Source organism: Microtus oregoni, unplaced genomic scaffold, assembly GCF_018167655.1.
Source record: "Microtus oregoni isolate MIOR12 unplaced genomic scaffold, Mior012 000025F_ref0000491, whole genome shotgun sequence".
Lineage (NCBI taxonomy): Eukaryota > Metazoa > Chordata > Mammalia > Rodentia > Cricetidae > Microtus > Microtus oregoni.
The window spans coordinates 8,217,830-8,232,166 of NW_024543084.1; the positions used below are offsets into that span (position 1 = coordinate 8,217,830).

The 14,337-nt window shown below is 47.2% G+C and overlaps 1 protein-coding gene across 13 annotated transcripts in view; it reads right to left on the reverse strand.

Moving 5' to 3' along the window:
• The window catches only part of Cacna1b (calcium voltage-gated channel subunit alpha1 B), a 157,159-nt gene that overhangs the window by 129,259 nt on the left and 13,563 nt on the right, over nt 1-14,337 (reverse strand). The gene's annotated exons all lie outside the window — the stretch shown is intronic.

Consider the following 14,337-nt stretch of genomic DNA (forward strand, 5'->3'; position numbering starts at 1 on the left):
GGCTATGCCTATAACGGGCACATTATACTACAGTTAAAAATGGATGAGTGTGCAAAATTAAATAGGCCTACATACATTAGTATATAAAATGTTTAAAACAGGACTGGGACTGTGGCTCAGCTGGTAGAGAGCTTGCGTGGTATGCAGAAAGCCCTGGGTTTGATCAGCACCCGAGTACCGTATAAGCACTGTAGTACTCACAGCCAACCGCCTTTCCCAGGCTCTGAGACCCCAGCCCCCGTCCCAGCCCCTGTCCCAGCCCACTGTGTTAGCCACCAAGTGTAATGCTAAAACCCACAAATGGTGCTAGAGGTGTCTCTACCCTCATCTGCTGTTCGGAGAAAGTTTCCTTAGTGGATTTAGCAGTCAAAACCCCAGAAGACTTGGAAGTAAACATGGTTCTAGTCTTGGCTGTCAACTTGACCACATTTGGGATTAAAACCAAAGCAACTAGGCACACCTGTTAGGGATTTTTCCTTAACTGCACCATTTGAGGTGGGAAGACCCACTTCTAATCCGGATCTTTAGAGCTGGGAAGAGCCACCTTTAACCTGGGCTCCACCTTCTGCTGGCAGCCTACACGAGGACATGGAAGGAGAAACTTGCTCTCTTTGCCTGCTTGCTCCCATGCTTGCTCTCGTTGGCAAGTCTTGCCTTTACCGGCATTAGAGCCTACCTCTACGGGATTCTGGCATATACTGAAGACCAGTTGTTCAGCCACGTGACCTGAACAACTAGTGGATTCTTGAGCCTTCTGTTAGTAGATAGCCATTGTTGGACTAGCTGGACCACAGCCTGCAAGCCAGTCTAATACATCCCCTTCCCGTATACACAGATATTCATTCTATTGGTTCTGGGGCGCTAAAGCAGTGGTTCTCAACCTGTGGGTTGCAACCCCCACCGGAGTCACATTCCCGCTATTTCCATTATGATTCATATCAGCAGCAAAATTACAGTTATGAAGTAGCAATGAGATAATTTCATGGCTAGGCGCCAACACAACATGAGGAGGAACTGAATTAAAGGGTCACAGCATCAGGAAGTTAGGGAACCCTGAATAATACAAAAATATTTATGAAAAATCAAACCTTCTGTAGTAATATTTTTTAATTATGACTAAGAGAATTTATTGGAACACAAGCAACTGCACAGTGAGTCTAATTTAAAAGGTATGAGGGCCAGTGGGATGGCTCAGCCGGTGAAGGCACTGCCAAGCCTGCAGCCTGAAGTCTGAGCTGGAAGCTCAGGACTCACTTGGTGAAAGAAAAGACCTGATTCTCACAGGTTATCCCTGCATTTAAAAGTCCACATTGTGGTGTGTACACACGGGGGGGGGGGGGAGGGAGAGAGAGAGAGAAAGAGAGAGAGAGAAGACTACAGTGAAGACAAACAAAAGACTCTGGACTAATCCTCCTGCCAGGTGCAGGCGCCACATCACCACCACGGTCCTTCTAATAAGCATTTTACAGTCATTATTTTTGTTTTTATTTGGTATCTTATCATTGTTATCCTTCTTGTGGACAGAAGGATTCTTCTGCTGTCTCCCAAGAATGATAGGACCATTGATACCTTAAGATCAGAGTAGCTGGAATTGTCCACAGCACATTCCTTCATGGAAGGGGAGAGGCTCACGAACCACACGAGACACCGCTCCCCTCTCTAAGCATGTGTGAGCAGGTGACAAAGCACTGATGGCAAAGGAAACTCCTTCTGTAAGGTGCGGCTGCCCTTACACCGCCCATGCTCCTGTAAACCCAGTCAAACTCACTGCTTCACCAAGCTGGGCTTGGGCAGACCCATATCTTTGGTCTATTGCTGGCCCACCCCCACAAGGAAGAGAAACAGACTACCCTTCAGAGTCACAGATAAATCCCCCACCAAAACAAAACAAACCAACAACAAACAGCAGCTTCAAGGTAATCTAAACATTCATGTTAACAGTGATAGAGACGAAAGCTCAACACCAGGAGTGGTGGCACACACCTTTAATCTCAGCCTTAGAAGGCAGAGCAAGCAAGCTCTGTTGAGTTCACCAGTCTATTCTAACACTCATTCTACAGTCAGCAAGTATTTCCTGAGTGCTTCCTACATTCTAAGTCCTCAGCATTACAAACTCCAGAACAGCCCCGTGGATGCTCAGAGCCAGCTGCCTTCACCTCCCTTCTCACTCACCGGTCTCCCTCTCACAAGGGTTAACGTGAATTCTGGAAAGAAACACAAGTTCTACAGATTCTAAACCTAATGGCAAAGGAGTCATTGTAAATTTATAAAAGTGTGCACAATTCAGAGCGTAAAGCCAAAAGATTAAACAGTAATGGTGCACAGACTCACAAAGAAAGAATTAACAAGAGCTTCAAAAACAGGATGCCGAAAGGCAGCAAACTGGACATGAAAATGAAGATATAACAGAAGTGGTGGGCACAGAAAGTGGCACAGCCCATCTGGAAACAAACCGGCCCATGGGCACTGCACCATTCACACGCTTGTTTGCAATCCTGGGAACCTGCCCCACCAAAGTACCGCCAAAGCTGGTCGTCACAGGCTCACAATCAATGGCCCCAACTCAGAACTCTCGGGGCTCAACAGAGAGCACTTAGTACAAGAACAGAACACAGCATAGAGTGGTCATTGCGGACAACAGCAATACATGAACGTATACACAATGTTAAAGGCTGACACACTTACAAAATAGATGGGCCTCCCACAGTCCTGAAAGAAAGTCATGGCACACAAAGCTCACAGATATAACAAGAACAGACAGACATGCGCTTGTCAGCAGGGGCACCGAGCGGGGTGGGCACCGCAAGACCCATTGGGGGCTTCTTTAAGGATGTGAATGTGCTAAACTCAGACCAAGGGGTGCAACTCCATGAGCATCTCACACAAAGCAGTGATCGTGCACTGCAAAAGATGGAGGTGGTGGTGTGCTTGCCACAATAAGCCTCAATTTTAAAAAAAGGTTAAGTGCAAACTTTTCCCTCATTTATAAAATGTATGAGGACTCAAAGCCTCAGAACACACAGCCACACATCTTGCATCTGTGGGCGGTCAGTCCATACCGTGACACCTCTGCTCACACAGCTACCGCAAGACGCAGAAGCTTGCCAAGGATATGGAAAGACAGACACATGGCCCAGATAACCCAGACAGGAGGACATAACCTGGGCAAGGGATATCCTCATGGACTGACGTGTGGACACATGAAGGGACATGTGGACACATGTGTAGGCACAGGGACTCATACAGATAAAACAGCATTTCCCTGGGGAGCCATAGCACCTGCAGTAGGAGGCCCTCCCAGGAACAGAGACCCAGAGGAGGGACAGGACCTTATAGCTATCATCCAGAGCCAACCCTGAAACTAACCCCTTATTACTCAAACTTAGAAGTCCCAGCTGGGTGTTCATGGCCACACACCCACAAGTCATAAACTGGCAAAGGTGACTAACTCCGTATCTGTCAGCAGCAGCATCGGGGCCCTCACAGTTAGCTGCTCCCACGATCTCCAGGCCTCATTCTTTGAGCCCAGCCACACCAGCTGGAATACCAGAGGTGACTGAAAACTGATGTCTTGGGGTCCCATCCACCTGGGCTGGCTCCTCGGGGCACCTGTACCAAGCATGGGGGTGACCACAAAGCTCCTGGCACCCAGCAATCCCATGCCCATGTATGCATACTTTTGGAGCCATCCAGGAACAGCCATCAAAACCACGAGGGCAGCACTGAATCTGCACATTGTCTCTGCAAGGCTCACTGAGCTCCCCTACTGCCTCTCGGAACATAGGCCGTCGTCTTCCACTTTGCCAGCATGAGGCTGAGCGTCCTCTGAACAGAGCAGAGCTGATAGCTCTACCTTGAAGCTCCCATTACATAAAGTCCCAGCAAGGGAACAACATAGGATAGCCCACAAGACAAAACAGAAGGACCATCCCATCCCAACATTGCTACTGGCAGCCCTTTGATACTTAGAAACATCTATGTTTGGGCAATAAATTAGTCAAAAAAAAAAAAACAAAACAAAACAAAAACCCATCTCTCATGGGCTGCCACTCCAGTGATGGAAATTTAAAACGAGACTCTCCCTGCTAAGGGCTGAGATAGGAGGGGCATCTCTTCATCCACTAGACCAGGCAGCTAGGGGTATCTCTCCACTCTCGCCTAACTCACACTCTGGGCTCGGCAAGTCGTGCCTGGAGGAACTTAAAGTTAGAGGCTTCTGCAACCTTAATCTAGAGGTCTAAGTGACAGCCATTTGAGTCACAGACGCTTGGCCTGTCCTCTTACCCAACCTATTTGCATACCTAGTCCTTTATCACTGTAACAGAGGTCACAGAGAAGTGTCATGTCTGCAGTCAGATTCCCATGAAACGCTATGCAAATGTGCCCAGCTCCATTGGCACCTAGTGGCAGGCTCAGACACCAGTGTCCTTGTGACCTGCTACCACAGTAAGACAGAGAGTAAAGAGGCATCTGAGTTCCTCAGCTCAAGGTGCTATGCTTGGAAAAGGTCTGCACTGCACACCCTGGCTCTGGCCTATCCAGGGCAGCCCAGAGTGGCAGCTGCTACACAGCAGACGGCAGCAGAGGCATCATCTCCCAGGAACTGCTTTGTCACTGACTTTCCAGGTGCTGGTGTCACCCAAGAAGCTGCTGCTGGTTTCCATGGAGACAGACTTTCTGAGTCTTATCCAAAGATGCCTTGGCTTTATCCCAGCCTCCACGCCCCATCCCCACTCTAAGAGGACAAGAAGAGCAGACCCAGGGCTCCCTGCCTCTCCTGTAGTACAAGCCCCTGCTCCCCTCTAAACCCAGGAGATCTCAGGTAGGATGGAGAAAGGCTTGGTCTGTCATGTAGAGACCCTGAGAACACCCAACAGCAGGCAACTGTGAGCTGCCCACTGCATGCCAGGGTCTTGCACGACACCCTTAGTTAGCACCACAACCGTCAGCAACAGACACGGGACACTCACTACACAGAAAAGGGCAACTGGGAATGGAACCAGCCTGCAGGAAAGATCTCTGAATCGTGACAAAATCCCAAAGCCTCATTTGCCACATAGTGCCATGTGCCGAGGGATGTCCTAGTCCCTTCAGGAAAGGCCCTAGCCTTGTGCCATCAGCCTCTCCATCACTATAAACAGATTGAGACAACATAGTACCCCGGGACTTCCAGGCCTCAAACTTCCTCTTCAGGCAGGGAGGGCAACCTCACAGGCTTCCATGGCCCTCACGATCACCCTCAGACCTCTGTCACTCACGTCCACCAGGAGACAGAGACCTTGCGCTGGCTAGAGCGGTCTATATATGTGCAGAAGAGACCTACAGCTGATCAGGTGCAGTGGAGCTCGGGCCAGCAAAGCTGAGTGAGTGAGCAGGACACTCAGTGCCCATGAGACCAGGAAACGCTTCAGGTGCTACCTGACTTTTTCTTAAGGGTTTGTTGGTGTTATTGTTGTTTTGTTGCTGTTGTCGTTTTGAGACAGATTCTCACATAGCCCAAACTGGCTTTGAATTCTAAGTGTAGCTGAGGGTAACCTTGAACTTCTGATCCTCTTGCCTCTGCCACCACCCCACACACAACCTGGGTGCTGGGATTCCAAGTCTACACCCCATACCCAGTGTGTACAATGCTAGGGATTGAAGCAGCAGCTCCAGGCAGGAGAGGCAAGCGTTCGCCTCAGCGCTGCACTCCAGCCCTTCCCGGGGTTTTACTCTTCCTGCATCTCTAGGAACAAAGAAGCTGGAATCTTCCTTCTGGTGCTGAACATTCTGTATCTATGACCTGTGGCCCAAGACCTCTAGCTAGCAGCTAGCCCTCAGTGCTCAACCTCTACAGCTTTAGTATTAGGTTCAAAAGGGCCCAGATAGAACAGGAGGAAGATCCAGAGACCCAGAACACAATATGGAAATGTCCATGTTCTAATGTAAAAACCACTCCGAAAACACCACAAAGGGCCTGAGAGAAGGCTCAGTGGAAAGCACTTGCTGTCGAGCTGGGCAAACTGGGTTCAATACCTGGGAAATTCACACACAGGGTGGAAAGGGGGAACTGACTCTTGCAGGTTGTCCTCTGACCTCCCAAAAGTGTGCAGCGGCATATGTGTGCATCCCATACACACACACTCATACTCCTCAGATGAAAAGCTAAGCGGATGAGCTCAACGTCAGATTGACAGGGACAGGGGACAGAACCAAGGAACTCTATGACAGAATATGATGGGCACTGCCCACTGTGAGCAGAGAGAGCACACACATAAGGAAAAACACAAGAACAACAAGGGAGGCTTGCACCCCTGGAACTATGACATTAATACCATCACAGTTCCTGACGGGGAAAGAAAGGCTGGGCCTGGGAGAGCCAAAGTTATGTTCTAAAATTTAATTATTGTGCCTGAGAGATCCATAAGACAAACGCCTGTAACTTGTAAGCCCCTTGCCCATGGACAGAGAGCCCCTGAAATGCTGGAGGCTGTTGTTCGTGGGAGAAAACAAGCCACATGTTCTCACCCCTAAACAAGGGTGTTTGAGCCAACTGCAGTGCATGTGCTTGATCATATGTGGGTGGGCGGTACATAGGCAGGAAACAGGTCAGGGTGCGTGCTTGCTCCTGATTGGACCTGAGGAAGAGTGGCCCTATGGTGTTGCCTTTTTAAGCCTCTGCAAAATGTGACTTGTCGCCATTTTCTGGGAACTCTGGAAGAGTCCTGGCCAGTATTTAATGCTTGCTTCAAATTTAGCTCAAAAATTGTGGAGCTGGTCTTTCTCTTGTGATTCTCAGGTTTAACAGGCTGAAACAGTGCTCAAAAAATATGATGTCTGAAAAATCTGAAAGCCACATAAACCATCGGACTCAAGATGCTGAATAAACTCTGAACGGGACCAATTCATAGGTATTCCAACTAAAACACAACATAGTAACCCTCCAGAAAATCTTAAGAAGTCTTAAAAGTAGACAGAAAAGCTCATCCTGATGATAATAGAAAGCAATTCATGAATTGATTTCACATCACAAACCACACAGAACAGAAGGAAGTGGCACATTTCAGGCGTTGAAAGAAAAGAACTGTCAACTGCAAAAATGTCCTTCAGGAACGCAAGGGAAACCAGGACACCATGTGAGTGGGGGAAACAGTTTGCTTCTCCCTCTGTGAGATATATTTGGTGGCTGAACCAAAAGTCAACTTCCTTGGACTTACTAACTTACTTCTAAATATAAACACAAGAAATGCTTAGGGCAATTGTAAGCAGAGTGTGGTAATGGCGGGATTTCTCCTCCTGTAAATTAGCGAAATATCCTCAGAAGGCGGGGCAAGTCTTGGTCCCGCAAGCCACCACTTACACAGCTGCACACACAGCTGCCTGTGACTCCTGGGGATCCAATGACCCCTTCTGGCCTCCTTGGGCACCTGCATACGTGGCATATGCACATATAGACATATACATGCACATAAATAAAAATAAATCTAAAAGTAGTTAATTAAAATCATTATACATAATGACATAGGCAGGTTGAACATAAAAGGTTTAAAAAGAAACATGTAAATACTACCTCAAAAATGGAGCAGTAACTACTATCAGGGGGAGAAAAAAAAGCAGACTTCAGAACCAAATATTGCCAGTACCTACACCAAGACTACGTGGTGATTCTACACATAAAGGTCCTTGCTCTTAAGTCTCAAACCCTGGAACAAATGGCTGAGGTGCCTATTTAGCATATCAAAGTGAACCTGGCTGTTGGGTTCCCCCAGCATTCCACAGTCCCTACCCATCACAAGGCCCCACCCTCTTCCCCCCAACTCTCCAGCTTGCCCTTCCCCCAGAGGCTCTTCCCTATATAATCCAGCCATTTTGGTTACCTGCCTCTTTTTTATCTTTTGCCCTCTTGGTCTTTGGACCTGGTTCCCCTTTCTCCCCTCTCCCTTCCCCTCCATCCTCTCCTCACATGGCTCAGGGTCATCCACTCTGACTCGCCCAGATGTCTCTGCCTCTTGCTATGTCTCCCTTTTATCTCCCATAGACTTTCTCCTCGGCTGTACCTAGAACAGTCATGCCCTTCCTTTTTACTTACCTTTTCATTCACTTGCCATTTGTGCTACTGTAACGAAACACCCAAGACCAGTATTTACAAACCTACAAATGGTAGAGGTTTATATTTCTAAAGGTCTGAGGACTAGAAAGTCCAAAATGGAGAGACCGCCAACTGGATGTCTATGAAGGACCAGTTTCTGCGTCCCCACAGAGCCAAAATGATGGAAAGGCCACCCATGAGGGTGGAGTCCTCACGCTGTCCCCAAAAGAAGTCTTTTTATTTATTTATTTATTTATTTGTTATGTATACAACATTCTATCTGTGTGTATGCCTGCGGGCCAGAAGAGGGCACCAGACCTTATTACAGATGGCTGTGAGCCACCACGTGGTTGCTGGGAATTGAACTCAGGACCTTTAGAAAAGCAGGCAATGCTCTTAACCGCTGAGCCATCTCTCCAGCCCCCCAAAAGAAGTCTTAACAAAATTTTAAAACTGAAATCATACTGAGAGTGATCTCTGACCACGATGGAGTCAAACGGAAGTGACAAGAGTCTGTAAAATCTCTAAGGCCTTGGACACCGAGCACACCTCTGAACAACGCCTAAGTCACAGCAGGAATCCAAAGCAACATTCAATAACACAGCCCTGAGTTAAACTGACAATACAGTATATCAAAATAAATGGTGGGCAGCTAAGGCAACACTAACTGGAAAGTGTATAGCACTGAACACACACACACACACACACACACATATATACACATTTAAAAAGGACAAACATCTCAAGCCACCAGCCTAAATTCTCACTACAGAAACTGAGAAAAAAGTAGAATGAACTTAAAGAAAACAGAATGAAGGCAACATAAGAGCAGAACAGGTTTTCAAACATTACGGTAAAAAAATCAGAGTTTAGTCATCTTTGAGACTAACCTCTATAACCACATTGGCAAATGAAAACAAAAGGGTAGATGCCAGTTACCCATCTATGGAATGAGAAGGGCCGAAAATTACAAGCCCTACAGGGTAAGAGCTCCTACAGAAGCCGCCACTCTTGAGACCTCAGACTAGATGAACGTCTCCCAAAAGAGCACAAGCTATCACAACCTACCCAGTTTGAAAGGGATCATTTGACTATCCCCATGACAATGCAAGAAATGGAATCTTAAATTTTTAAAACTCCCCAAAAAATTAATCTCCAGTGTTAGAGATGGATTCATTCCAGAAATCTACCGAACATTTCAAGAAATGTCATTTTGATGTAGTGACTTCTAGAAAAGAGAACATTTCCAAATTTAATTTATAAAAGCTTGTATCTACTCACAGGCAGAACCCACAGTACAAAAACTTTTTTAATTTAATTTTTAAAAGATAGAGCATCAACAAGATGGCTCGGCGGCTCAGTCACTTGCTGCCAAGCCTGATGAAAGGTTCAATCGTCAGGATCCACGTGGTAGGAGGGAAGAAACTGCTGCAAACTATCTGCTGCCCTTTGCACATTGTAGCATGCACGCACACATATGCACACACACCTGCATGCATGCACACACACACATGCACACACACCTATGCACGTACACACATGCACACACACATATGCACACACCTATGCACGCACACACATGCACACACATATGCACGCACACATATGCACGCACACACACACATGCACACATGCACATACACACACAGTATTTAAATTCTTTAAATAAAAACACAAAATAAAGACAGCTGTAGTGATGTGCCACCTGTTGAGTCCTCGCCCATGAACTGAGTCTCTATATAGTTTGCTGATTTTTTTGTCTGTTTTGTTTTTATGATAATAGGCACTGAAGTCAGGCTTTCGTACATGATAGGCAAGTGCTCTTTCGCTGAGCTACATCCTCAGCTCAGTTCTAGCTGGAGGGTTTGATACTAGATGTCTATTGCCAGTGTCATTAGGAAACACAAACTGTGATAATTTCAACACAGCATAGGGAATCCACTGCCTGTGAGGACAGGAAAACAGAAATAACGACAACCCCAAACGAGCCAGCATAGATAGAGATTTCTGCACCCCGCCGGGGATGTAAACACAGCAATAGTGGACCTGCTCTGGGCTACCACAATTTCTTTTAAAAACGCTAAACATGGAGCTATAAAATAGCCTGATTAATATACTCCTTAGCTTCTCTCTCTCTCTCTCTCTCTCTCTCTCTCTGTCTCTCTCTCTCTCTCTCTCTCTCACACACACACACACACACACACACACACACGGCAACTGTATTTGAAAATGTATGGAAACTTTTCACAAGGAGATGGTTAGACAAACTAGAGCCCTTGATCTGCCCTTGGCTTTCCTGCGCATCAGACAGTGTTTTTATAAAATGTGTCCATCAAGTACTGAGTCACTTCTCCAATGACATTTTCTTGCTTTTGGCTTTTGCCACAACTTAGTGACTATTGCGGTATTCCAAACATTCTTACTGGTTTGCTAGAGTGACCTGTGTTGCGTGATTTTTCATGGGAGATATAAAAACATCTATTCACGCTGGATAGGACACCAACAAACCAAAGAAGTCTGGCCTGATAAGCAGTGAGTTTGCTGGGGTGACCTACAGGAATGTGGACAACTCAGAGGTGGCTATGCCACCAGGAAGTGCCCTTGGCAACTATAGACAGCTATAAAGAGATAGATAGATAGATAGATAGATAGATAGATAGATAGATAGATAAGAGACAGACAGACAGACAGATAGATGAATGAATAGCAGGTGGGGGTGGATTGGGAAATGAATCCTGTAAGCCTCCCTCCAATTCTCACAAGGAAAGGGACTAACAGATCTACCCAAAGAGGGTCTCTAGTAATCATCATGGATGCTCTCTATCATAAAGTCCAACATAAAGGACACACTCTTGTGAGCTGATTGATATCTGACATTTTTACTATACTCGAGAGCAACATTTATCATAAGACGCATAATTACACACATAAGACAAGGAACTTAAGAAATATTATGATATGATCGCTTCCCAAATCAGCAAATTCCCCATCTTCCCTCTTGCCTTGGGCCTCTCTAATCTGAGACACAATATTCAGGTTAGCAATAGCTAATAACCTACAACAGCCTCAGAGTGTCCAAGGGAAAAGACTCATGTATCCTTACCTTACAGAGAAGCTGTGAATGAGAAGGCATAGAGAGGAAGGCTATCAGAAGCTGAGAGGGACTAAGTGGCCTCTTACTCCAAACAGCCAAGCTGTAAATCAGAATGAATATTCCGGAAGTCCAATGACACCATATAAGGGAAAGCTACTGGCCTACTGCTGACAGGGATACAGAGCTAGCGGTCTGTAGAAATCAGCTGGCTGCCACTGCTCCTTAAGCCAACACCTAACTCAGCAGAGTCCAACTCTCTTCACATCCGCAAGGCCAAGGCTGGAACACAGCAGCAGGTGCTGCAGTTCCCGCGATAGCAAGAAATCCAGACGGCCCAGCTGAGGGAGCTGAGGGAGCTGAGGGAGCTGAGGGAGCTGAAGGAGCTGGCTTCTTTAAAACAGATTTGCAGTACCGGAGCAGTACTTTCTGGGGGAAGAAGCCACTGACAGCTGTCACAGGTAGAAGGATGGACCACCTGACTCCACCAGGTACTGATGCAGACGAAAAGGCCAGTGGAAGCCACTGCTCGTCTGCCGTGCGGAAATCCTTGGGCCTCACAAGTTATCCTAAGTCTATTCTGCTCTGTAAACGAACAGAGCTCGAATGATCCCACACCTAAGTATGTGTTGCTGAACACTGGGCCAATGCTCACTGCTCAGAGACAAGGGTTCTGTTAACCAGCACTGTCCACTGACAATGCACCTGGTCACTAAAGAGCTGGGATAAGCCGGGTGGTGGTGGCGCACACCTTTAATCCCAGCACTCGGGAGGCAGAGGCAGGCGGATCTCTGAGTTCGAGGCCAGCCTGGTCTACAAGAGCTAGTTCCAGAATAGTCTCCAAAACCACAGAGAAACCCTGTCTCGAAAAACCAAAAAAAAAAAAAAAAAAAAAAAAGAGCTGGGATATGGGTCTTAAAGAAGATGGGTGTTGTTTGCAAGGTGGCAAACACAAAAACCATTCTGTAGCTCACAAATGGAGACATAATTCCAACTTAGTCTCCTAATAAATCTAGGAAATAAACATTACCGAGTCCGAGGATTCACTGCGCTGAGTAGCAGGAACACTGGTAACTCGGGGTGGGTCAAATCAAAACACCAGCGCACACGGACTGGAAGAGGATGTTAACACTGATGGAGGGCTTAGGGGTCTAAAGACTCTGGCAGAGGAGCTGACTGCGGCTGTGGACAACAGCAAGAGACCTCGAGTTAGGAGTGGTCCTGAAGAACCATCTGAGTCACTGTCATTTCAGGAGCAAACATCGAGCTGCTTCATAAAGACGGATGGACGACATCGCTTCCTGACGTGGACTCTGCTCCCCAGCACCACATGAATCAGCTGGCAGAGCAGTGGCATCTTAAGAGGACTAACCACAATTCTGAAAGAAGTTCCGCTGCGGATAGCATGCTATCAAACAGCACTGGAGACAGAAGAGAAGTATATGAAGAGTTTGCAGAAAGGCCAACTTTACTGTTGTCTTAGGAAACTGCCAGGCACCACTTTCTTCTGCAGCTGACACTAACAAAAAGATGCCTCAATGGAAAGGCTCAAGATAGTTAACACTGTCGGCAATAAAGCATTTTTTAAAGTAAGGAATGCACATGTTAGATATAATATTGTTGCAGTTAATACAGCATTGGGGCAATAAAAAGTCCTGACTTGCTTTATTGCAAAATGTACTTCATGCTAGTAGATGACCACCACATGGCAACATCTTTGAGGCACGCCTGAAATTAGCAATGAAAGGAGCAAACTGCCATTGCCACAACCTGCAAAGGACTGTGCCCAGTGGGGGGCGGGGGAGAATCCTGAAGACATATACCACTCCACTCACATAATATTCTGGAAACAACAACAAGCCCAGAAATAGAGAAAGGATTAGTGAAATATAGAAATAAATAGAAATACATATATATATATATATATATATATATATATATATATACACAGAGAGGGGAGGGATTTCCAGGACTCGGGGTCAGGGTGGGTGATGATCTAGAAGTCTGCAGGACTACAGAAGGCCCCCAGGAGAGCTCAGCATCCTAGCTGTGGCACTGTGTTGCACTTGTCAGGTGGTCACTTGGGAAACCTGAGGAAGGATGTGATACATTATAGAGGCAGTCAGGGAAGGCTTCAGGTTTGGGAGGGCATGAATGGGCTTCAAGGCTTAAGGGTATAAGCTACTTGATTTCTGGGGAGAGCTGTGGCTATGCTCCTGACCAAGAGTATAGAGAGACCAGACAGGCTCGCCAGGAACTAGAGAAGCTGTCTCGGACTGTATGCTGGTTCCTATACCCGTGAGCTGCTCGGGCAGGGAGGTGATGGAGACCCAGAGGAACACTTGTGTGCAGCCGGGGATTCAGGAGGAGTATGCTCTACTACAAAACCGACGTTGGAGGGAACCGTGTGATGTGGCCTGAAGTGAATTAGTGTGTGTGGGAATGAGAATACTAAGTATGAGGGCCTCAAGGGGGGACCTTGATACTTGATACTCCCTCCATACTACGGTTGGCTCAAAATCAAAGCCTGACCTTTTTTTTTAAGGTGGTGTTAATTTCCAGTCCATTGATCTGCCTGGTCCACTGGCCCACATCCCTTACACTCCTGGCCCTGGTCCTACCAGTGTGCACCAGTGTGGGTCTGGTGAGTCTGTGGAAACCCGTATGTCCACCACTCCCAGTTAAAACCTCTGGCCCCTCCTGTCTACCCATCCGTGGACTGCAGTCAGCCACCTCCCCTGTACTGATTAGGTCTGCAGGCAGACAAGGCAGCCCGGGCCTCCTCTCCACCAGGGAGCAGCTGCGCTTCCTGAGCTAGGGTCTGAGACAGACGTTAAGAAGAGGTGGAACCAGGGACTCCACGTTAGACAACACACTGCCCTCCGACCACACACCCCATCACTCTCCCTCCTTCCAACCTCAGCCTCTTCTGGGTGCTGTGTTGTCAGGGTCCGTGTCCAATGGGAGGAAAATGGAAAATGCAGGAAGTGCGTGAGGAGAGGCCTCAAGCGGGGGGGGGGGGGGGGGGGGGGGGGGAGTGACGTGGCACTCTACAATGCTTAGCTAGAGTCTCAGGGCACGAGAAGAGCAGGCCAGGGTGGCAAGGGGTCACAAAACAACTAGGCCTAGAGCTGTATCCCATCCATAATCACAGCCTCTGGTACTCACAGGAACCTGG